Source organism: Chenopodium quinoa, unplaced genomic scaffold (assembly GCF_001683475.1).
Source record: "Chenopodium quinoa cultivar QQ74 unplaced genomic scaffold, ASM168347v1, whole genome shotgun sequence".
NCBI classification, from domain to species: domain Eukaryota; kingdom Viridiplantae; phylum Streptophyta; class Magnoliopsida; order Caryophyllales; family Amaranthaceae; genus Chenopodium; species Chenopodium quinoa.
The window spans coordinates 138,713-161,938 of NW_018742630.1; positions in this window are offsets into that span (position 1 = coordinate 138,713).

Here is a 23,226-nt window from a genome sequence, read left to right on the forward strand (position 1 = left end):
AACTATCGTGTGTGGGAAAATTATTCGTTCAAGTGGGACTTTCTCTCTCTAAAAAAATAAAAATCTACCTTCTCTCCTCAAAACAGAGCCACACCCCCACCTCGTGTTTTCCCCTGCCGTCGGTGACCTGAGTGTCGCTGCTCTTATTAGGTCGCCGGCGAGCAGTCTTTGAAGGGTTGCGCTTGATTAGACCTTGTTTCTCCTACCACTAATCCATACGCTTTGATTTTTCAGAGTATAGGTAGGTTAGGGTTTCAATTGGGGGTTTCTTCTTTGGTACCTTTGGCGACTTGTATCAAGGTTCACATATAGTTTGGCGTTCCCTTTATGCCACCAGTTATCTCTTTGTCCCGTCGGTGAAGACGAAGTGGAGTTCGGGTTTCCTTCATCGCCGACCTGCTATCTTCTTGGTATGGTCTGTCCTTTTGTGTAATTAAGGGAAACCCTAGTTGTTTAGGTTAGCTTTGTCTTTGGTGTTTTCATATGTTTGTTTAAGTTTTAATGGCTAGCTTTGAGGAACTAAGGGGGATATTGTGTATTTCACATGTTGAAGAGAATGACGTCTCTTCTCATTGGTTGGAGTTTTTAGTTAGGCAGTTGGAGAATCCTTTTGGTATTCTCAATTTTGTTAAGGGTTTAAAAGATGAGGGAAGCAATTTCTACAAGCAAACCAAATAGGGGCTGCTATTGCGAAATACTCTCTTGCTCTAAATATATTGTCCTTTGCTTCAGTTTGTAGTGATGAGGATAAATTGTTGTTTTCGAGCATAGCTGTGTCCCTTAATCTAAACTTGGGCGCTTGCTTCATCAAGGTGAAAGATTATGACAGAGTGGGTAAATTATGTTCAGCGGTTTTGTGTTTTGATGCTACTACTGTGAAAGCTTACTTCAGAAGAGTGATTGTTGCGTTAGAGCTTAATAAACCTTCCTTAGCTTACATAGATCTTGCACAAGCCCTTAAATTAGATCCTAAAAACACCGAGTTCCAATAAAAACTAAAGGAGGTGATATCCTTATTGGGTTGGACTCCGGATTTCGTTGATGAGGTACTTGCAGTAACAAGGGAGAATGATAGGTTTAGAGATTATGTTCATCCGAGGAAAGAAGATAATAGTAAGAAGTTAGGAAAAAAAAGGGAAAAGAAAGGTAGGAGATGGTCGTGGTGATGGTGATGTTCGAAGGTGTACAGGTGTGACAGACAACGAACTCCAACTTGGAAAAGAATGTTGATGGAAATTCTTTGGTTTGGAGGGTAAAGTCAACCCTACCAACCAAGATCCTAGGCCCAACATTATAGATAACAATTCTGTCCTGAAGGGAACTTCAGAAACAAAAAATTCAAATCTTTCAGGGTCAAGTTTTCGGTTTTCAAGCCGGGAGCGATATGATTCCTATTTGCATCTCACTCCAACAATGTATGGAGCGATTTCCAAAGGGCGAACAATAAAATACTATTGTTCTTCCCAAGAGAATTTCATTACCATCCGAGTAGCTAATCCTTTGAGAAAGATGGATAGTGGAGAAACTCAAGAAGGTTCTACACCAATGGAGCTTAGTCACCCCCGTGTGGAAGGGCACGACAGTTTTGAAACGACTCCAGATTTGATGCATGTAGATCCAACTATAGGTATTGCAAGTCAAGAGTGATCATGTGAAGCTACGTCGACATTCCTACAAATTCCACCAGTTTCTTTCCCTTTGTAGACTCCCATTCACCCAACAACGTCCTCCTCTGAAATTTTTTTGGGTTTTGTCTCATCTTCCCGTCCCAGGTTTAGAAGGAAATATGCCACTCTGCATAGTACGTCTCCCGTATTTTTTACTAACTCTTTCTTTTGCAGGTTAAGCGGCCTAGCATGGTAATCATAGCCAAGCACAAAATCATTCCCCAAAGATAAAGAAGTCAACACATTAGCTACGGAATCAATTTTAGCATTCAAGCTAGGCAAATCAAGTTGATAAATAGAAGAAGAAGAAGAGGAATAGATAATAGGAGTACCTCCCCAAGACATCGGGGGAAAATATTGAGAGAGAGTATAAACGGGAGCATACGGATTTAGTCGAAAATTGGGCGGAGGAGTCCTCTTGAGAGATGGGTGGATAGGCCACTTTTTAGGCCGCCAAGGAAGTGAGGTTTTCAAACACCGGGCCATAGCCTCCGGATGGGGAATAGGACACCAATCGGTTGTCCTTGACACTTTCCAAATATACACATCTTCCTTAGAATCCGCTCTAAGATTTTTTGATTGATCAAAGCATCACTAGGTGAAAAAACAAAATTGGCACCGGTTCAAAACCCCTCAATGCCACCGGTTTTGAACCGGTGCCAAAGTGGGGGGTGCCAATTAGTGTATGAAAAATTCAATGTTTTTGGCACCAGTTAACCGGTGCCAAAGTTCCCAAAAAATCAACTTTATTTTTTGTCTTTTTTTCACTTTAAAATAAAATCTACTAAAATAAATAAGAACAACAAATATAAATCGAATATCAATCATTATAATAGAAAATTTACAATATATAATAAAAAAAATTAAGTTATAGATTAATTACAACATATAAATAAAAAAAATTACAATATAAATGAAAAAAAATTACAATATAAAAAAAAAATTACAATATAAATAAAAAAAAAATTTACAACATCACAATAAAAAAAACCCCATACAACATCTAAATCAATATTCTTGCATCTTGATTCTTCGATTGAAGATCTAAATCCATATACCTGCACCAATTAAAACAACCAAAATAAATCGATTAAAATGATTTAGCTGCGAAAAAAATATAAAAAAAACTCAGAAAATAGAAAAATAAAAAAGAAAATCAGTTAAAAACCCAGAAAAAACCCAGAAAATCAGTTAAAAAGAATTGAACCTAGAAATCCAGTTAAAAAGAAAATCAAAAAATAAAAATATAAAAAAAAAACCCAGAAAAAAATCGATTAAAATAAAAACCAAAATAAAAAATCAGAAAAAAACCCCAAAAAATAAAAAAAAAATCGAATTTAAATCGATTAAAATAAAAAAAAATCGATTAAAATGGGCTAAAACGATTAAAATAAGTTAAAAACCCAGAAATAAAAAAAAAATCGAATTAAAATAAGTTAAAAAATCGATTAAACAAACCATAAAATCGAAAATCACTTAAAAAAAGAAAAATAAAATCGATTAAAATAAAAAATAAGTCGATTAAAATAAAAATAAAATTTGAAAATCAGTTAAAAACCCAGAAAATTAAAAAAAATCGAATTAAAATCAAGAAATTATACCCTCACCTTGCTCATGCATGTGTTCGTGGTGGATTAAACCAAAAAAATTTCGAAGAAACCCATAAAATTTTTTGAAGACACCCAAAAAAATCAATTAAACTCAAAAACTTTGAAGAAACCCATAAAAACTTCGTATAAACCCATAAAAAATTTCGAAAAAAACCTAGAAAAATTAATTTCGAACAAACCCAGAAAAATTTCGAGAGAAAGAGGAGATGAAAGAACGAAAGAGAATGAGAAAGGGATTGAAAGAGAATGAGTGAAAGAGAACGAGAGAAAGAGGAGATGAGAATGAAAGATCAGATGAAAGAGAAAGGGATGAGAGAGAGAATGAGAGAGCGGCGAGAAAGTGAATGAAATAGGGATAGGGTTTGAGTGATTTTATACATGGAATAAAAAAAAGGCCGGTTTTTTTTTTTAAGGATTGGTACCGGTTCAAACCGGTGGGCTTTATTTTTTTTCCACCGGTTTGAATTGATCTGGTGCCATATTTCCTGATTCATTAAGCCGCCAATTTTTTAGCCCATTTTTACCACCGGTTTAGACTGAACTGGTGGCAATTAAGGGGTGCCTTTTTGATTTTTTCTACTAGTGCATAAATGTTAAGGAGATGGTCTGGAGACTTCTCACGGCGGTCTCAGATAGTCTCAAGGGACACAAGAATTCTCTCGTACTTGTTGAGAAAAAGAGCGATGATGGTGATCAATCCTCCCAATTGAATGCTCCCAGAGAGGAAAAATACCATCACAGATGTGTATAAAACGATCAAGCTAGTGTACCCCAAAGTCGATGACCTTGACATCCCCAAATGGTTGGATCCGCCAACCAAATCCAACAAAACTCTTCTCTAGAGATGGCGCCAAGGGTTTCCTTGGAGAAGAAAGCATAGGTGAGCAATCTATTGAAAAACCTCAAAGCGGGATGAATGATTGAATTCGCTTTTGAATATTGAGGCCCATATGTTCCCTTTACTGATATATGCCTCCACCACCTACCCTCTTTGTAACCATGATCTCGTTGCAAATCTTCAAAGGCCGGATAGATGTAGTCATTTTCGTCCAATGGTACGGGGAACTTGAAGATTTTGTTGAGGAAAGATAGTGGAACCTGTTTTGGGTGTTTTTGTCCCTCGGGAGAGTTATGTCACGAAGTCTGATCCGGCTGAGTTGTACCTGCAAAACAACGGAGACTCCGGGTGGTTGGAGCTCCGCCTCCGACGATCAAGTTAGTAACTTGAAAGGGAATAAAGAGTACGGAAATTTAGGTGGGGATCTGCCTGGATTCCAAGCTCAGGTATTTCTCTAATGTGAGAGAATGTAGGTGTAATAAATTATTGAATATGTGTGTCCCCCAAGTGGGGGAAATATCTCCCTATTTATAGGGTCCTTGGATAGCGTGCCCCTACCTAGGTCGCTTGACCTAAATTTCAGTGGGCTGCGCCGAATAACGGCGCTTCTAGGGATTTAGGCCCTTGAAGGCCGCCATTTCAGAGACATATCTGAGGGCGCCAAGTGTCAAGAGGATGTTGAGCCACATGGGCCATCCTGAGCTCGACACGTGGCGTCCTCTCATTGGTCCACGTGTTTAGGGTATAAATACCCTAAACATTTTCCCCTCACAGGTTGCACGTGCATATCACGTGGGGCCTGTGATACGTGTCCACCTTTCATAGGTGAACAGTAACGGGTTAAAATTTTGAATTTCAAATCAAAAATTTCCCCCCGCTTTCACTTTCTATAAATAGAAAGTTACCCCCCCTTTTCTCACCTTACATTCACATTTGACTCTTTAGAGAGAGAAAAAGAGTGATTCTAGAGAGAGATTCTCAGCTTCCGTCTGCATCACAACAAGTTCAAGCTTCCGTGTGCCAGCAGTTCAACACCCGGTTTACCGGCTGTAGCGGTTTTCAGATTTTCCAGAGTAAAAGCGAGGTAACCGCCTGTACCATTTTAGCTTTTCTCCCTTTCAATTTGTATACCATTTTTTCTCCGCCTGTATACCTATCTTTTTAGAGAATATAAATGAGTTCTCGACCCACTCACTCGGCACTGCCTAGGACACTCAGCCGATCCCCCGGAACGGCTGAGTCTAGAACAGGGGGTGCCTTTTCCGGACTGTCGGAACCAATATGCTCATCTCCAAATTCCTCCCTCTCTGTGTCTGTGTAGGACACAATGGCCAGAACGAAACAAACGGCCAGACGGACTAAGAGCCGGCGCACTATGAGAATGCCAGCCGATGAGGTTTTCCCAGACGGGGAACAGAGGGATTGGGAGGAGAGCGGATCTGACGAAGAGGCTCCCTCTACTTCCGGGAGCTCCGGGGTACGAGAGGTAGGCGGCGAGGGTACCGCCTCCTCTAATGGAACCGGCAACGCTGAGGTTGGCGAAGGGTCAAGGGAAGAATCTTCTGGCTCTGACCAAGGCAATTTTGCGGCTGACTATCAGCAGCCGCCTAAGGTCGCTGACAACCCCAACCCCAAAAGGACCCGGATGCTGCCGGGCAACATCGCCCTCCTCAAGAGCGGATTCAGGGCCTTCAAAGAAAAACACCCCTTTGGAAGGGGCTGGGAGATAATCGTTCCTCCGGCTGACGTCGTAATGGCCTGGGGCGATGATATTGACCATGCAGACGACTACTTCATCTGCTACAAGGTGGTTATCGAAGCCGGCCTCCGGTTCCCCCTCCACCCTGAAATTAGGAAAATTCTTAAGGGGTACGATGTAGGGGTTTGGCAGCTCACCCCCAACTCGTGGGTGAATATTCTTAGTTACATCGCCGCTTGCGAGTTTCAAAATATAAACCCCAGCTTTTCCGCCTTCGCTCATATGCACTACTTGAGCAAAGCCCCAGGTGGCCATGGGGCATGGTATACTCTGACTACCTTGCCCCAATACCTGATGACTTTGGACAAAGTGTCCAAATGGTCCGGGTGGAAGGACAAGTTTTATTTGGTTTCTTCCTCCACCTTAAGACACAACCGGACACTGCGCTGGTACAAGACTGAGCCGGCTCTTCTTGGACGTAAATGCCCTCTCCCGGTGCTATCTACTAAGGCCTAGGAGAAAATAATGGAGCTGGGATTTTTTGAAACAACAACTGAGCCCATGGGGGATGGGACCCACATCATAGTTCCCAAGAACTGGATTTCCCATCCGGACTTTTTCAAGGACGAGTGCTTCTTGTCCGCCTGCGGGCTGAGTACAATGTTTCCCAGGGGTAGAATACTTCTCATCCGGAATGATTATTATTTAATTTTATTGCAAACTTGCCATAATTTCTTCTAACCATAAGTTCTTGCTCTTGCAGACGACGCCTTGAGAATGGTCGACTCGGCGAAGACTCCGGCCAAGTCTGCGGCGCTGCTGCGCAAAGAGGCTGCGCTTGCCAAAAAGGCAGCCGTTGAAGCCAAAGACTCCAAAAAAGGCGGGGTAAGACCGCCTGACTTAATGTGTTTGCCCTTTTTTTTTTTTTATTTTAACGGTTGGGTATACTTACCCTTTGCTTATTTCTCAGGATTCCGTCAAGAAGATTCCACGATCTTTCTCCAAGCTGCTCAAGAGGAAAGGAGACGATCTGGAGAAAACTCCGGCTGCGAAAGCCGCAAGAAGAGACCCTCCTCCCCATAAACAATCTTCTGCCCATTCCGATCGTCCAACGACTGGGGGCAAATCGCCTGCTGCAATGAAAATTCTGAGCGAAAGCTCGGAACGCTCGTAGCAGAAAGCGCCGGATGCCTCTACGGCATCGAAGGGTGGCGAGCCACCTAATGTTGCAGCCGGTGCAGCAACGCCTGGGGAGAGGCAGAAGCCGGAGACCCATCCGAAAACCCAAGGTAAGGGGCGAATTGAAATACCTTGGCCACTTGATTTTATGAGAATCAAGACCAAGGTTGATCCTTCTAAGGGGTCGGTCAGCAGCCGGCAATGGATGAATGCCGACTACGCTGCTTCTTTCTCACAGAGTATTACTTTTGATGCAGATCTGACTTCTGACGAGCCGGATCTTGCGGGTTTTGCAAAACGGATGGTGAGGACCCTCACCCGTCTGAGAAGAACTCCATACCTGATTTGCAGGTCGTGGATTTCGACCGGATAATGGGTCAACTGGCTGAGGTAATAGATCCCGCAACCTTGATATCTTTTATCTTTAATTCTGCTAAGTAAATCATAAACTGGTTGCTCTTGTCTCAGGTGACGCTGAGAGTGGACGGCCTCCGGGGCTCCTTTAGGTGGAAACAGGAAGAGGTAAATGACGCCAAACGGAGGACCCTTGAAAACCTCAACTCTACTGAATATACTGATTATATGTGTAATTTAAAGATTAAAGCAGTAGAGTTGAAACAGGAGGAGCTGATCCGGAGTTTGACGGCTGCAAACGACGAAGCTAACAGCCGGGCTGATGACCTTGATAAGAAAATGAAGGATGCCAAATCAGATCTCAAGGCATTAGAAGATGCTGATAAGGAAAACGCCCAACTCCGAACAGACGAGCTTGCCCAAGAGCAAAAACGACTGACAGAGGAGAATGAGCGCGACAACCTGGCCCGACTGAAAATCACCTGGAGCCTCCTTTACCCAGAAATAGACTTTGAGGTCTATAAGCTGAGGTATGATTACGCCACTGAGGTGTATGATGCCCAGCTACTGGGTGATGCTCCAAGCCGGCGGATGAGCATAACGAGGGCCAAGCCAGTCAAACTCAGCCGGAGCAGCAGCCACCTCAGCCTTAGGCAGGCCTCCCTACTTTCTGCGGCAGTATGCCATTTTGTTTCTTTACCGGCTTGTATGCCGTGTTATGTTGTATTTTTACCAACCATGGGGTTGGGTTAACAATTTATTTTTGTTTCCTCACCGGATATAACTCCGGTTTAACACAACTTATGGCCTTTGAGCCATTTTTTATATTAATGAAGTATTCCGATTCAGTCGGTTGTTTTATACATGTTTGTATGAGTTTTTCCATTTGAATTTTGCGTATGTTTGCAATTCTTTAATGTTTTGCCTAACTTAAAAAAGCACGCGGCAGTTTGCAATCCGGGTGTTCTTGCCCCTGGGCGGCTGTGTGGTTGGTTTTATTTCAAATTGATTGATTGGCTTGAAAACACTTGATACTAGGAGAAGTATGGAGTGTTTTTAGGCCAATCAATCACAATGGTGATTGCCCCAAACCAAGTGCACAGCCGGCCATTAAAACGGGTGCTTTGAGCTTCTTGCCCAGGCGGTTGTATTCCATCTGGGGTTGACGCGTAGCCATTACACAATCTTTTTCTCCAATAGGGGGAGTGTGTGCAACTTTGGAATAAATAACCTAAGTAAGAACTTCAGCCGATGACCGACTGATGCCTCAGGGCATCCGGTTTTTGGTAACTTAATCGTTCTTTAGATTATTCTGGTCAGACGGCTATGAGCTGACGAATTTGGTCTTTCAATTTTCACCATCTGCGTCGGTACATAGAACCGACGAATAGTCTGTTCTCTGCAACGATTGCACCCGGAGGGGTGTCGCCGCACGCCTTTGTCCATGTTGGGACAGGCGGTTTTGTAAAATAAGCAACCATCCGGCCAGATTGGCCTTTGGTCTTGTTTGAGACCGGTTGTGTAGCCACTAGGAGTTTTTGTGCCAAGTTTTTTTCTTACGTGAACTTAGTTGGTTGAACGAATAATCCTTTTGAGTATTACCCAAAAGAATAAGCAATTGATAATTTACACCAAGTATCAAACGTTATTAATTTAAACAAAGAGTCCGTCTGAGCTTTACTCAGGCGGACTAACAATTATTAAATTACACCAAGTATCAAACTTAGTGATTCAAACAGAGAGCCCGTCTGAGTTTTACCCATGCGGACTAGCAATTATAATGTTCAACTAAACTAAGTATCAAACTTAGTTAGTTAAACTCAGGGTCCGTCTGAGCATTGCCCAGGCGGACGGACAATAATAATGGCAAAATAAATCTGCAAACAAAGCCTGAATTTTCATTAATTGACTTACTGTTTACAAAAAATATACATTCTCAGAAGTATTACTTTTTCAGATTATCTACATTCCAAGTTCTAGGCAGGTGACGACCGTCTGGGGTTTCCAGACGGTAGGTGCCGTTCCTGACTTCTTCATAAATCCGATAGGGGCCTTCCCAGTTAGGGGTTAGCTTCCCAGCCTCATTGGCCCTACCGATTGCCTCCATTTTTTGTAACACAAAGTCATCCACTTTCAGAGGGCGCTTGTGCACTTTCTTGTTATAAGCTCTGGTCATTCTCAGACGGTATATCTCATGGCGCAGGGCAGCGTTGCCCCTGCGTTCTGGGAGGGAGTCCAATGCCAGCCGCATGGCCTCCCAATTTGCCTCTTCATCATAGAGCATAAATTTGAGAGTCGGCTCGTAGTGCTCAATGGGCAAGACAGCTTCAGCACCGTATACCATAAGAAATGGGGTTTCTCCGGTTGCCCCTTTAGCAGTAGTCCGGATGGCCCATAGGACATTAATTAACTCTTCTGCCCATAAACCACTGGCTCTCTCGATTTTCTTTTTTATGCCGTATGAGATGAGTTTGTTGAAGGCTTCAACTTGGCCGTTTGCTTGGGGTCGGCCGACTGATGCAAAACAATGTGAGATACCCTGATCTCCCAACCAAGTCTTGAGCTAGGGGGTCTCAAACTGAGGACCATTATCAAACACCATAGACATAGGTACCCCAAACCGGGTGATGATATTCTTCCAGATGAAAGAGATGACATCCTTTGTCTTGATGTTCTTAACCGGCTCAGCTTCTACCCATTTGGTGAAATAATCCACAGCCACCAAAATGTAGCGCTTTCCGCCTGGAGCAGGTGTATAAGGACCCAAAATATCCATGCCCCATTTAGCGAACGGGACTGGGCTGTGGATTGCCGACAGATCAGTAGCCGGGCGGTGAATAAGAGGGCCAAACCTTTGGCATTTGTCACATCTTTTGACTAACTCTTTAGCGTCTGCTTCAAGAGTAGGCCATAAGTAATGCCGCCTAGCTCTGACGGCTAGGGACCTGCCGCCTATATGAGAGGCGTAGTACCCAGCATGCAATTCTTCGAGAACTTCTTTCCCCTTTTCTGGGGTAACGCACTTCAATAGAGGTTTGAGGACACTCGCCTTGAAGAGCTCTCCGCTTCTCAACTCAAAGTTTGCTGCTCGCTTTTTCATGACGGCTGCCTCCTGCGGTGAATCAGGAAGTTTGTCGTCTGCTAAATATGCCCGGATGCCATCCATCCAGGTAGAGCTTCGGTCCAAAACTCCAATGGGCTCTTCGTATATGCTTCTCTTTTCAAGAACTTCCCAAAACCGACCGAGGAGTATCACAACATGCGGAAGCCAATTTGGACAATGCATCCGCCTGGTTGTTATCTGACCTAGGCATTTGATTCAGACGGAATTCCTCAAGTGCCCCAGCCTCTTCTTTGACTGCCTGAAGATATTTGATCATAGCCGGATGAGTTGCCTCATATTTTCCCTCATACTGGCTGACGACCAACTGTGAATCAGAATAGGCGTCAACTTTAGTTGCCTCTGTTGCCTTACACATGCGGATTCCGGCTAGCAGGGCTTCATATTCCGCCTCGTTATTTGAGGCTTGAAACTTAAACCGCAGTGCATATTCAAATTTGTCCCCCTCAGGAGACTCATATATAATTCCTGCACTACAACCGTTCTTCGTTGAGCTTCCGTCTACATACACTTTCCAAACCTGGTCAATGTTATCCGGTTGCATCGATCGTGTCATTTCAACAATGAAGTCGGAAAACGCCTGACCTTTCACTGCCTTTCTAGGTTCATAAGTGATTTCAAGACTTTGCATTTCAATAGCCCATTTCAACATTCTGTCGGAAGACTCCAAAGTAGACATTGGCCGTTTGAGGGGCCGGTCGGTGTATATTACCACCGGATGAGCCAGAAAATACGGTTTTAATTTCTTGATAGCCATATACAGGGCAAGGCCAAATTTTCTACCATGGGGTACCGGAGCTCAGCATTTTTTAGAACATGGCTAATGAAATAGACCGGAAGCTGAACACCGTCTCGTTCAGCAAGGAGAACGACATTGAGGGCATGATCTGAGACGGCTAGGTACATGTATAACACTTCTCTAGGCAGTGGACTAACAAGCCTTGGCAAAGAGTGCAAGTGTTCTTTCAGCCGTTGAAAGGCCGTCTCAGCATCATCCCCCCATTCAAATCTGGTCTTCTTCCTGATTGCTTGGAAGAAGTAGAGGCATTTGTCACCTGACCGGCTGAGAAATCTCCCCAATGCCGCCAGGCAGCCGGTTAGTCTCTTTGCTTCCTTGACAGTGCGGGGTGACTTCATGTCAATCACCGCCTGTATCTTCTCAGGGTTAGCCTCTATCCCCCTTTAATCAATCAGAAATTCGAGAAACTTCCCAGACTCAACACCAAAGACGCATTTCTTAGGATTTAACATAACCTTATGCCGCCTGAGTGTGGTGAAGGTTTCTCGGAGATCAACAAGGTGATCCGCCTGCTGCTTGGATTTAACTATCATGTCTTCAATGTACGCCTCTACATTCCTCCCAATTTGATTAATAAAGACCGTATTAATCATCCGTTGGAATGTAGCCAATGCATTTTTCAAGACAAACGGTATCACAGTGTAACAGAATAGCCCCTGATCAGTGACGAAGGCCGTCTTTTCTTGATCTTTCTTCCATAGGGGTATTTGATGGAAGCCGGAGTAGGCATCCATAAAGCTCATCAAGGCATGCCCGGCTGTCAAATGGACCAGATTGTCGATCTTAGGAAGCGGATAACTATCTTTGGGACATGCCTTGTTGAGATCTGTGTAATCAACACACATATGCCAGGTACCATTCGACTTCTTTACAAGCACAACATTCGCCACCCAGTCGGGGAAATTACATGGCAGAATGAACCCAGCATCCAACAGCTTTTTAAGTTCGGCAGCTGCCGCCTGACTTCTTTCCTCGTCGCGATTTCTTTTCTTCTGCCGGATAGGCTTCTTTTTAGGGTCCACGACGAGTTTGTGGACAGCAAGATCCGGGCTGACGCCTGACATCTCTTCCACTTCAAAGGCAAAAATGCCTTTGAATTCTTTCAGCAGAAGGTGCAAGTCTGCACCCAACTTAGCAAAAGCTGTCATCCCAACCTTCACGGTACGCTCCGGACGACTGTCGTCTAGAGGTATATCAATATGTCCACCAGCCGGTTGGGGACGGAGCTCATCTGACCGTTCACCAGTCAGTAATTGCTACTTTTTCTCTTTCTTCACCTCCACCAGCATAGGAGCCTTTCTTTTCTTCCCGGCTGCTGGTGGGGCTGGTACTGGATCGGCATCCTTGACATTGTCAAGGTCTATTGGTTCCTGGTCGTCTAGGGCCACGGTATCTTTAACGGCTGAGAGATAGCACTCCCGGGCCGTCTTCTGATCCCCATTCAAGGAACCAACAGAGCCGTCATCCCTATCATACTTGATGAGCATGAGGGAAGGGATGATTATAGCCTTGGATTCGTTGAGGGTTGGCCGACCCAAAATAATGTTGTAGGCGGTCAGCTCCTCAACTACCAAAAACTTGACGACCAGGTGTCGCCCCTTTCCTTTCTCACCCAGTCGGATTGGTAGATCAACCTTTCCGACTGGGTAAACCATTCCACCCCCAAAGCCGACTAAGGGGTGGGTAACCGGATGCAAGCTGCTGTCATTATATTTCAGTACTGCAGGTACCGGAGGCTGATGATGTCTGATGAGCTGCCGGTATCAATAAGGATCCGTCAAACCAGCTGGTTGGCAACCTTACATTCAATGACGAACGGATCATCATGCGGATGGCGAACACTGCCCCTGTCCTTCTCAGTGAACAGAACATCTGGGAAGGAGGAGCTTGCCGACGCCTGCCATCATCATCTTTGTCCATCTTTCGAAGATGGCTCTTGGTGCCCCGGATGGTAGGGCCACCACATGAGAACCCGCCTGCTATTGTGTAGACTAGCTCCTTGTCGGTATCCGAACTACTAGCAGGCTGGGGGGTAGTCTTAGAGGACTGACCCTTATTCTTCTTCTTTGTCCTGGCTGGGGACTTTGAAATGTAGGACTTCAGTATTCCCTTGTCAGCCAGACGGTCCAACGCCCGTTGAAGGCTGAAGTAGTCGTTGGTGTCATGGCCAACTTCCTCATGGTACTGACAGAATTTATTTTTGTTCCTTGATTGAATGGAACTTTTCATTGGATTCGGCTTCTCTAGGGACAGCCGGTCCTTAATTTCCATGAGGATGGAGTTGCAGTCCTTGTTAAACTCGTACTTGGGGACACACGGTTTAAATTCTTTCTTCTTCTTCTGGGACGGCTGGTCAGAATCACTAACCGCCCAGATTTCTTTTCTCTTTCTGCTTTCTTCTTTCTTTTTGGCCGGCAGGGCAGGCCGGCTGTATTTCTGTTTGTCGGACTTCTTAGAGTCCGACTGGTTACTAGGCGAGCAGAGGTCAGTAGCTTGAATGTAGCTTTCTGCCTCCCTCAGAGCCGCCTGTAAGGTGAAAGCCCCTTTTCTGACTAGGTCGAACTTAAAAGTCGACCCGTCTCTCAGACCTTTGAAAAAGTCTGTAAAAGCTACCTCATCAGACAGTCCTTGAATCTGAATTCTAATCAGATTGAACCGCCTGACATAGGAGCGCAACCCTTCTCTCTCCCCCTGCTTAATGGTGCTCAAGTCCAAGCTTGTTTTCTTAGCAGGGATGTTCATTGAGAAGTTGGAAACAAATAGGAAAGCAAGTTTCCTAAAACTATCGATGGACCCGGTTGGCAGATTGCCAAACCATTGTTGGGCAATGCCCTTCAACGTAGCCGGGAAGCAATGACACCAAGTGGAATCATCCAACCCCTGCAGATACATAAGGTTGGTGTAAGCCATGAGGTGGTCTTCCGGATTGGTGGTACCATCATAGGTACCAACCAATACATTCTTAACCTTGGCCGGCTAGGCCGCCTCAGTTATCTCCCGGGTGAACGCAGAAGGTTGTTCACCCAGGCGGAGCAGACGAAGCTGCCAGTCCAGTGGCTGGACATTGTGATATGCCGCCTGGCCTCCGAAGAGAGCCGGCTGCATATAGTAAGGTGGATACTGTCCATAGACCTGAGAAGGTACATATGGTGTAGCCCCAAACATCTGAGGGCCAGAGTGGACAATATTACCGCTTGTCTGACTCTCATGCAAGGAAGGTGCATTCCCCGCAGAAGTATTGTTAAAGCTGTCTGGAAAATTCGACGTAGAAGCCGATTCAGACAACTGCTGATTTCTCTTCCGGTTGATAATCTCCCGGGCTTCAAGAGTTGATTTTTTACTTCTCACCGGCTGCTGAGTCCGGCGGGTGTTGTTGGTATTCTTCTTTGGGAGAAGAATTTTCGACCAATCAATGGTCCCGACTGCCTTCTCCTCTGGATGAGGAGTGGGCTGCCGCTCTCTGACTGACTTCCCCTTTTCCAGAGGAGTCTTCTTGGCCGACTGACCTTTACTTGGGCCAGCCCGGCTCTAGGTGATCAGTTCTTTAATTTCACCCTTGAAACTTGTCATGAACCTCATGAGTTCGTCTCGGGTGACAGGTGCTGATCCAGCGGCAGTATGGGTTTCCCCTTTGGCTGCCCAGGGGGTCGACTTGTACCCGCCTGGGAGGCACCCCGCTCCAGAATATCTCTGGGCCGGATGCTCTTGATTCTGAGCGAGCCATCATCGGCTGTAAAGGTTTCGACCTGAGGGTCCTCACCCTCCTGGTCTGTAAAGACTTCTGGGTCATCGCCCAGACGGTTAGGGGGTGGTACAGACTCTTGAACCATCTTCGAGGTACTCTCCCCACAGACGGCGCCAAATGTTTTGGGTGTTTTTGTCCCTCGGGAGAGTTACGTCACGAAGTCTGATCCGGTTGAGTTGTACCTGCAAAACAACGGAGACTCCGAGTGGTTGGAGCTCCGCCTCCGACGATCATGTTAGTAACTTGAAAGGGAATAAAAGAGTACGGAAATTTAGGTGGAGATGTGCCTGGATTCCTAGCTCAGGTATTTCTCTGATGTGAGAGAATGTAGGTGTAATAAATGATTGAATATGTGTGTCCCCCAAGTGCGGGAAATATCTCCCTATTTATAGGGTCCTGGGATAACGTGCCCCTACCTAGGTCGCTTGACCTAAATTTCAGTGGGCTGCGCCAAATAACGACGCTTCTAGGGATTTGGGCCCTTGAAGGCCGCCATTTCAGAGACATATTTGAGGGCGCCAAGTGTCAAGATGATGTTAAGCCACATGTGCCATCCTGAGCTCGACACGTGGCATCCTCTCATTGGTCCACGTGTTTAGGCTGCCATTTCAGAGACAGAACCGAATGATCATTATTGAACATTTGGAAAGTGAGAGTGCGGGAGGTTATACCGTCTTCTTCTTCTTCATGCACTTCAAGAGAGGAAAGGAACTCAAAAGTAATGCGTGAAAGGAATGGTGTCCTTCAAACAAGTATATTATTCCGATGGAGGGTTCGGAGTTATTAGAAAACTAATTATTTAGTGAGGTCATGTGATCAGAATGCCTGGGTAGAGGCCGCTTCCGATCAGTTCTTTTAATGTATAATTAATATTATAGTATAATCTTGACTGAACCCTTCGGGTTACACCCAAGCAACTAACGAACCAATGTGACGAATCAATTCGGAATGAATTAATGAGTCACCTGAGTAATTAATATTTAGACGTCGGAAATTCGAGCTTAGAGCGTCCAATCCAAGCGTCGAAAGTCAAGCCAAAATTTGAGAATTGGCGAGACGGGAAAATGCTTCGAGTAACAGTTAAAACCCTAGCCACGCGAAAGGTTAGGGAAGCGCCAAATAGGAGCGTGCCACGTGGCAGCGCGCCACATTGGCAGTGCCATGTGGCATGGGCCGTGGACCCGGGTGAAGGGTCATGAACACGGGCCAAAAAGTAGTGGCCTAACCGAACCCAATTTGGGGCCCAAGGTTGGGTGACACATGGTTAGCTCACAATGCATGTGAGTTACCTTGGAGAGCAAGTGAGGAAGTGGTCCTCACCTAACCATGTGACACTTGTTACTTAGTTATTTCTTGGTTTATTTAACTAAGGATTGAATTCACCAATCTTTGTGGGATCTTTTTGTGAAAAAGTCCCACATTGAAAGATGAGTGGAATTCACAAGGAAGCTTTCCTTATAAATACCCAAGGCATGCCTTGTGATTATTCACTTGAGTAAGTGTTGAAAAAGGCATCACTATTGTGAAAACCTTTGAACACAATTAATTACTCGTGTTTAGGTCGGGCTTTGCTAACTCCAAAGCAATAGACCAATTTCGGTGCTCGCGTTGTGGGTGGACTTCGTTGAAGGTCCTCGTGTGAGTAGGGCTAAGAGCTTTCGAAGTAAGAGCTCAATTAAGTGAGTGAAGCACGCTACAAAGGTAATAATCTCTTACTTAGTTTTATGTTTATGTTAATTATGCTTTATGGTTATAATTATTATGAGTTTGGTTTTGGGTCGGGTTTCTTTCCGCCGCGGTGGGTCGGACTCACCGAAATCCAACATCGGTATCGGAGACTTGCTCATTTAATTTTATAATCATACTTTTCAAGGTGTTTTTATGGCTTAATTTTTCTTGTTCTAAGTTGCTAATTAGATTAGTAGCTCGATTTTACTATTTTTAAACCCGTATCAGAGCTTATTTCAGTACCGAACCTAGATTTTCGCCCAAAAATAGTGAATTTTGGGTGGAAAAGGCGTTATGGAAATGGCTTTACCCTGATAGGATTGTGTTTTTAGCAAAAAAAAAAACGACCAGAAGTGCACTTTTTGAGGGATTTTTCGTTTTGACGAAAATTTTAAGTCTTTCTAACCTTGAAATATTATTGCATATTTATGTTGGTTATGTATTTGGTTCATTCCTTAATTTATATGCAATTTAAAACCTCTTTAAGCATGGTTACTTGGTAGTAATTGGTGCTTGAAATTTTGGTTTTATTTTTCACATAATTGCAAATTAATTGCATTAAGTGTGAAAAAGTTTGTTCTTTGTTGCTTCCAAGTACTAAAGATTCAATCTTTAATTGTTTTAAGTGACTGAAACTTTGAGTTACTAAATTCCACGATTTTTGGTTGAACTTTTGATTTAATCATGTATTAAGTTGATTGGAATCATAAAGTTTGAATCTTGTGATAGAAGTTTCATTTATCTTCATATTGGAAGATATAATTTTTCAAGGATTCACATATGTAAAATTAAAGTTGGAATTTTTATATTGAACTTTGTTTTCATATTTCCAAATCCCTTTTATTTTGTCAAAATCTCATGATTAATTTAAATTAATTAAATTAATAGTGAGTTATTGCCCTTATTATTTTATTGCACCAAGTTAAACCAATTTTATTAAAGAATGGTTCTTGGAAATAATTTTGGTTGTATGCACCTTTATGAATTTTTAATTAAAGTTGGACTTGTTTAATTTTCATTTTTGCTCATTAAATTAGTTCTAAAATAAATTTAGAATTAATTGCAAGTCATGCAAAAATCGGGTTGGAAACCCAAAGCTAAGGCACGCAAGCCGAGGCAAGTGCCTCACTTGGCTAGAGATATGTTGCTACCAAGTGGGCTGGCCCAAGCATTGGTGCGACTGTGTGAGGCGTGTCTTCTGCTTGTGCAGCTCCATGGCAGCCAAGGCCATAGCATGGTGCGGCAGCAGCTAGCTGCTGTACGTGCACATAATGCGTGCAGCCTCGTTGCTGGCCGTGGATAGCTGTGGGCTGGGTCATACTTCGAGCTAGTGTGGTGTGCGTTGCTTGGTACTTAATAGGGGTAGTATGCGTAGACATTGCTTGCGAAGCAATGTGGTGCAATGAGTTCGCGAACATGGCCATCAAGGGCCACGACTTGGTGCGTGAAAGTTCGCTGATGTGGGCGGTGTAACGCTTAACGACATCGGACCACTCCCACGGTCATTGAGCATCATTCGGTTGTGCGAGTAGTGAGAACTCCAAGTCTTGGTTCTAGGCACTTAGACATTTTGGACTACGTAATTTTTGCTTAATTTTGCTATTTTAATTATTTTTATTAATTAATTTGGTTTTAATTATTTTAATAAATGTTAGAGGCTAGGCCTTGGTTTTTGAGTGGCATTTGCAAAATTTAATTTTCGCAAATAATTGGATTTACCGGCTTAATTAATTGGATTAATTAAGATGGATGCGGAATTTAGTGGGAGCTTCAATTATTAATTGCGCTAAATTACATAATCAATTGAACAACTTTGACTAGTTTTAATTAGGCATGTTAATTGGATTAACGACCTAAATTAGTTACTAGTTTACGTGCGTTTTATGCATTGTTACCTGTTTTATCGTTGTTGATTTGGGTATTTTATACCCTGCCAAGTGGCCCAATCAGAGCATGACACCTGTCACTGGAAGGGGCACCTACTTGGACCTTCCAGATGGTGACACGTGTCACGTTGATATTGCCCCCTGGGAATGGCGGCTTTCAAGGCCCAAATCCCAAGGGGCCCTTAAAAAACGGCGTGCCCTATTCCCTAGGTCACCAGATCCTAGGGAGGGCACACTTTCCAAAAGGACCCTATAAATAGGGACATTCTTACATTTATGACAGGACACAGAAATACATACACAGAAAAAGAGAGAGAATATTCACGCACTACGAGACAATACGTCACTTACTGCAGAGTTGTCATTTTCAAAGAACAGACAACACTTTACCTGAGCTTGGAATCCAAGCAGATAACTTTACTTCCGCACACTTTTATTACCGAACGTTTACTAACTTAATCTTCGGAGGCAGACAAACGACCATTCGGCAGTTCGTTTGCTTTGCAGGTACAGGCGTCCATTGTTGAATCCAGTTTCAGTGTTGTAACTCTCCCGGGGGACAAAAACCCCCGAAACATTTGGCGCCGTCTATGGGGAGAGTACCTCTGAAATGGCTTCACAAGAACCTGTACCAAATCCAGAGGCCAATCGCTCTCCAGAAGACATACTGGTCCAGACAGACCATGACTCAGGTGACGACGTTGACGTCGAAACCTATGTGGATCCAAATGGATCCCTCATCTCTAAACGCATCCGCAATAAGGAGAGGCGGGAGCATCATCATGACCAAGCAGGGCCAAGTAAAACTGCTGGTCAGCCAAAGAAGCCCTCGGGGCGGCCGGTTGATCCTTCCCAGGCGGCAGGATCAACTTCCGTCACTCGAGATGAGCTAATGAGACTCCTGAGCAGCCTCAGGGGTGAAATCAAACAACTCGCCTCAAAGAAGTCGCCTACTCCTAGAAAGGAGCAGTCGGCCAAGAAGCCAGCCCAGGTTGGCAAACAGAAGTCGGTCAGGGACCGTCAGCTGACTCCTCATCCTGCCCCTACGGAGAAGGCCCGACCCCAATTTAACCTTACTCGGCTCCGTTTCCCGGAAGCGAGCACAAGAAAAGCCATCCGGCACATACAGCCGGATGGTAGCAAGAAAACATTCTCTGATGCTCGGCAATACATTGAGCAGAAGAAGACCCAGCTATCAGAGTCGGCTTCATCGGCGACTTTTCATGATAGCTTTCGGAATGCCTCTGTTAAGTGTTCCCAGTCTGTACATGAGACTCCCGTTAGCAGCCCACGGGTTCAGTCTGGTCCTCATATGATTCAATCGGCCCATTACATGGCACAACCATTGTACCAGGTGCCGATCTTACCTTACATGCAGCCTGCCCTCTTTGGAGGACAGGCGACATACGACTATCAGCCGATGGACTGGCAGCTTAGGCTGCAACACCTTGGGGATCAACCCTCTGCTTTCTCCAAGGAACTAACTGAAGCCGTACAACCGGCTAAAGTTAAAAATGTTCTGGTTGGAGCCTATGACGGGACCTCCAACCCAGAAGACCACCTGCTAGCATACACCCACCTCATGTATCTACAGGAGTTGGATGATGCCGCATGGTGTCGTTGCTTTCCAGCCCCCTGATGGGCATAGCCCAGCAGTTGTTTGGCAATCTGCCGGCTGGTTGCATAAATAGCTTCAAGACGCTTGCGTTCTTGTTTGCTTCAAACTTCTTTATGAATATCCCTGCCAAAAAGACGAGTCTTGATTTGGGCAATGTTCAGAAGGGAGATAGAGAAGGTTTGCGTTCCTATGTCAGGCGGTTCAATCTGGTCCGAATCCAGATTCATGGGCTGTCTGATGAGGTCGCTTTCACAGATTTCTTTAAGGGTCTGAAGGATGGGTCTACTTTTAAGTATGAACTCGTCCGCAAACAAATCTTTACTCTGCAAGGAGCCTTGTGAGAGGCGGAAGCCGAACTCTGCTCCTCTAATAAGCAGTCGGACCATAAGAAGTCCGACCAGCAGAAAGAGAGTCGGCCTGCTCAGCCGGATCCTAAGCCAGAAGAGAGCAAAAAGAAAAAGCAAGTATGGGCCATTGATAACTCTGATCAACTGGCCCAGAAGAAGAGAAAAGAGTGGAAACCGTATGTCCCAAGGTACGAGTTCCACAAGGACTGCTGCTCCATCCTGTTGGAAATCAAGGATCGGCTGAATCTTGAGAAGCCGACTCCTATGAAAGGTTCCGCTGAAAATCGGAACAAGAACAAGCATTGCCATTTCCATGAGGATGTTGGCCATGACACGAACGACTGCTTTAGTCTCAGGCGGGAGCTCGACCGTCTGGCCGACAAAGGACAGCTGAAGTCCTATGTGAAGTCCAAAGTGACTTCAAAGGCAAATCAAGGGCAGTCCAAGAAAAAGACTCCCCAGCCTACTGTGAGTGCCGAAACTGATGAAGAATCGGTATACACCATAGCAGGCGGCTTTGCCGGTGGTGGCCCGACCATTCGGGGAACCAAGGACCATCTAAGGAAGATGGTCAACTATGTTGAGGAAGGAGATGCGGCAGGCACATCTGCCTTCCCTAAAGTTGTCATTACCGAACAGGACAGAGGCAAAGTCCGTCGGCCGCATGATGATCCTGTTGTCATTGAATGCAAGGTCACCAACCAGCTGGTTGGCCGAATTCTAATTGACACAGGAAGCTCCTCTGACCTCATCAGCCTCAAATGCTTATCCAATCTCAAGTAAAAACTGGATAGCATGATGGAGGTCTCCCACACCCTTGTTGGGTTTGGGGGAGGACTTGTGCACCCACTCGGACGCATTGACTTACCTGTCCGCCTAGGAAGCAGGGGAGACGGTCGGCACATGACCATCCGTTTCCTCGTGGTTGAAGAGCTCACAGCTTACAACCTCATCTTTGGCCGTCCCACTCTTAACGAGTGTAAGGCTGTCATCATCCCTGCACTCATGCTACTCAAGTATGAGAAGGATGATGGAACAATCGGTTCCTTAATGGGGACCAAAAGACGACTCGAGAGTGTTACCTCTCGAACGTCAAGCCTGTGGCCGTAGCATCCGGTCGGGGCAAGAAAACGATCGACCTCGACGATGTCGAGGACGAACAGTCGGCCCCACCAACCGAAAAGAAAAGAAAGACTGATCCGGTGGTGGTGGTCAAAAAAGAAAAACAATAGCAATCACTGACCGGGGAACGGTCGGATGATCTCCGTCCCCCGCCTGCTGGTGAGCACATCGATATCCCTCTGGACGACAGCCGTCCAGAGCGGACGGTTAAGGTGGGGACGGTTGCACTTGCAAAGCTGGGTAAAAGCCTTCATTAACTCCTCAGAGAATTCAAAGACATCTTTGCCTTTGAAGTGGAGGAGATGCCAGACATCAGCCTGGATCTTGCTGTCCACAAACTCGCCGTGGATCCTAAAAAGAAGCCCATCCGGCAAAAGAAAAGAAACCATGGCGAGGAAAGAAGTCAGGCGGCAGCTGCCGAAGTAAAAAAGCTGCTGGATGCCAAGTTCATTCGGCCGTGCAATTTCCATGAATGGGTAGCTAACGTTGTGTTAGTAAAAAAAGCCGAATGGAACTTGGCGGATGTGTGTTGACTACACAGACCTCAACAAGGCATGTCCAAAGGATAGTTATCCATTTCCCAAGATCGACAGTCTGGTCGACTCAACAGCTGGACATGCCTTGATGAGCTTTATGGACTCCTATTCAGGTTTCCATCAAATCCCCCTGTGGAAAAAAGATCAAGAAAAGACGGCATTCGTCACTGATCAGGGGTTGTTCTGTTATACGGTGATGCCATTTGGTTTGAAGAATGCGCCTGCTACTTTCCAACGAATGATTAATACGGTCTTCATTAATCAAATCAGAAGGAATGTAGAGGCATACATTGATGACATGATAGTCAAATCCAAACAACAGGCAGATCATCTTGCTGATCTCCGAGAAACATTCTCCACACTCAGGCGGCACAAGGTCATGCTAAACCCAAAAAAGTGTGTCTTTGGCGTTGAGTTTGGGAAGTTTCTCGGATTTTTGATTGACCAAAGGGGAATAGAGGCCAACCCTGAGAAAATTAAGGCGGTAATCGACGTGCAGTCGCCCTGTACTGTGAAGGAAGTGCAAAAGCTAACAGGTTGTCTGGCGGCCTTGGGGAGATTCCTCAGTCGGTCAGGCAACAAGTGTCTCTACTTCTTCCAGGCAATCAAAAAGAAGACCAACTTTGAATGGGGGGATGATGTAGAGGCGACCTTTCAAAAGCTGAAAACTCATTTGCACTCTTTGCCAAGGCTTGTCAGCCCTTTGCCCAAAGAGAAGCTCTTCATGTAATTAGCCGTCTCTGATCACGCCCTCAGTGCCGTTCTCTTAGCTGAAAGAGACGGCATTCATCTCTCGGTGTATTTCATTAGCTATGTTCTGAGAAACGCGAAGCTTCGGTATCCCATGGTTGAGAAATTCGGCCTTGCCCTTTACATGGCCATCAAGAAGCTAAAACCCTACTTCTTGGCGCATGCGGTAGAAGTCTATACTGACCAACCGATCAAACGGCCACTCACAACCTTGGAGTCTTCTGGAC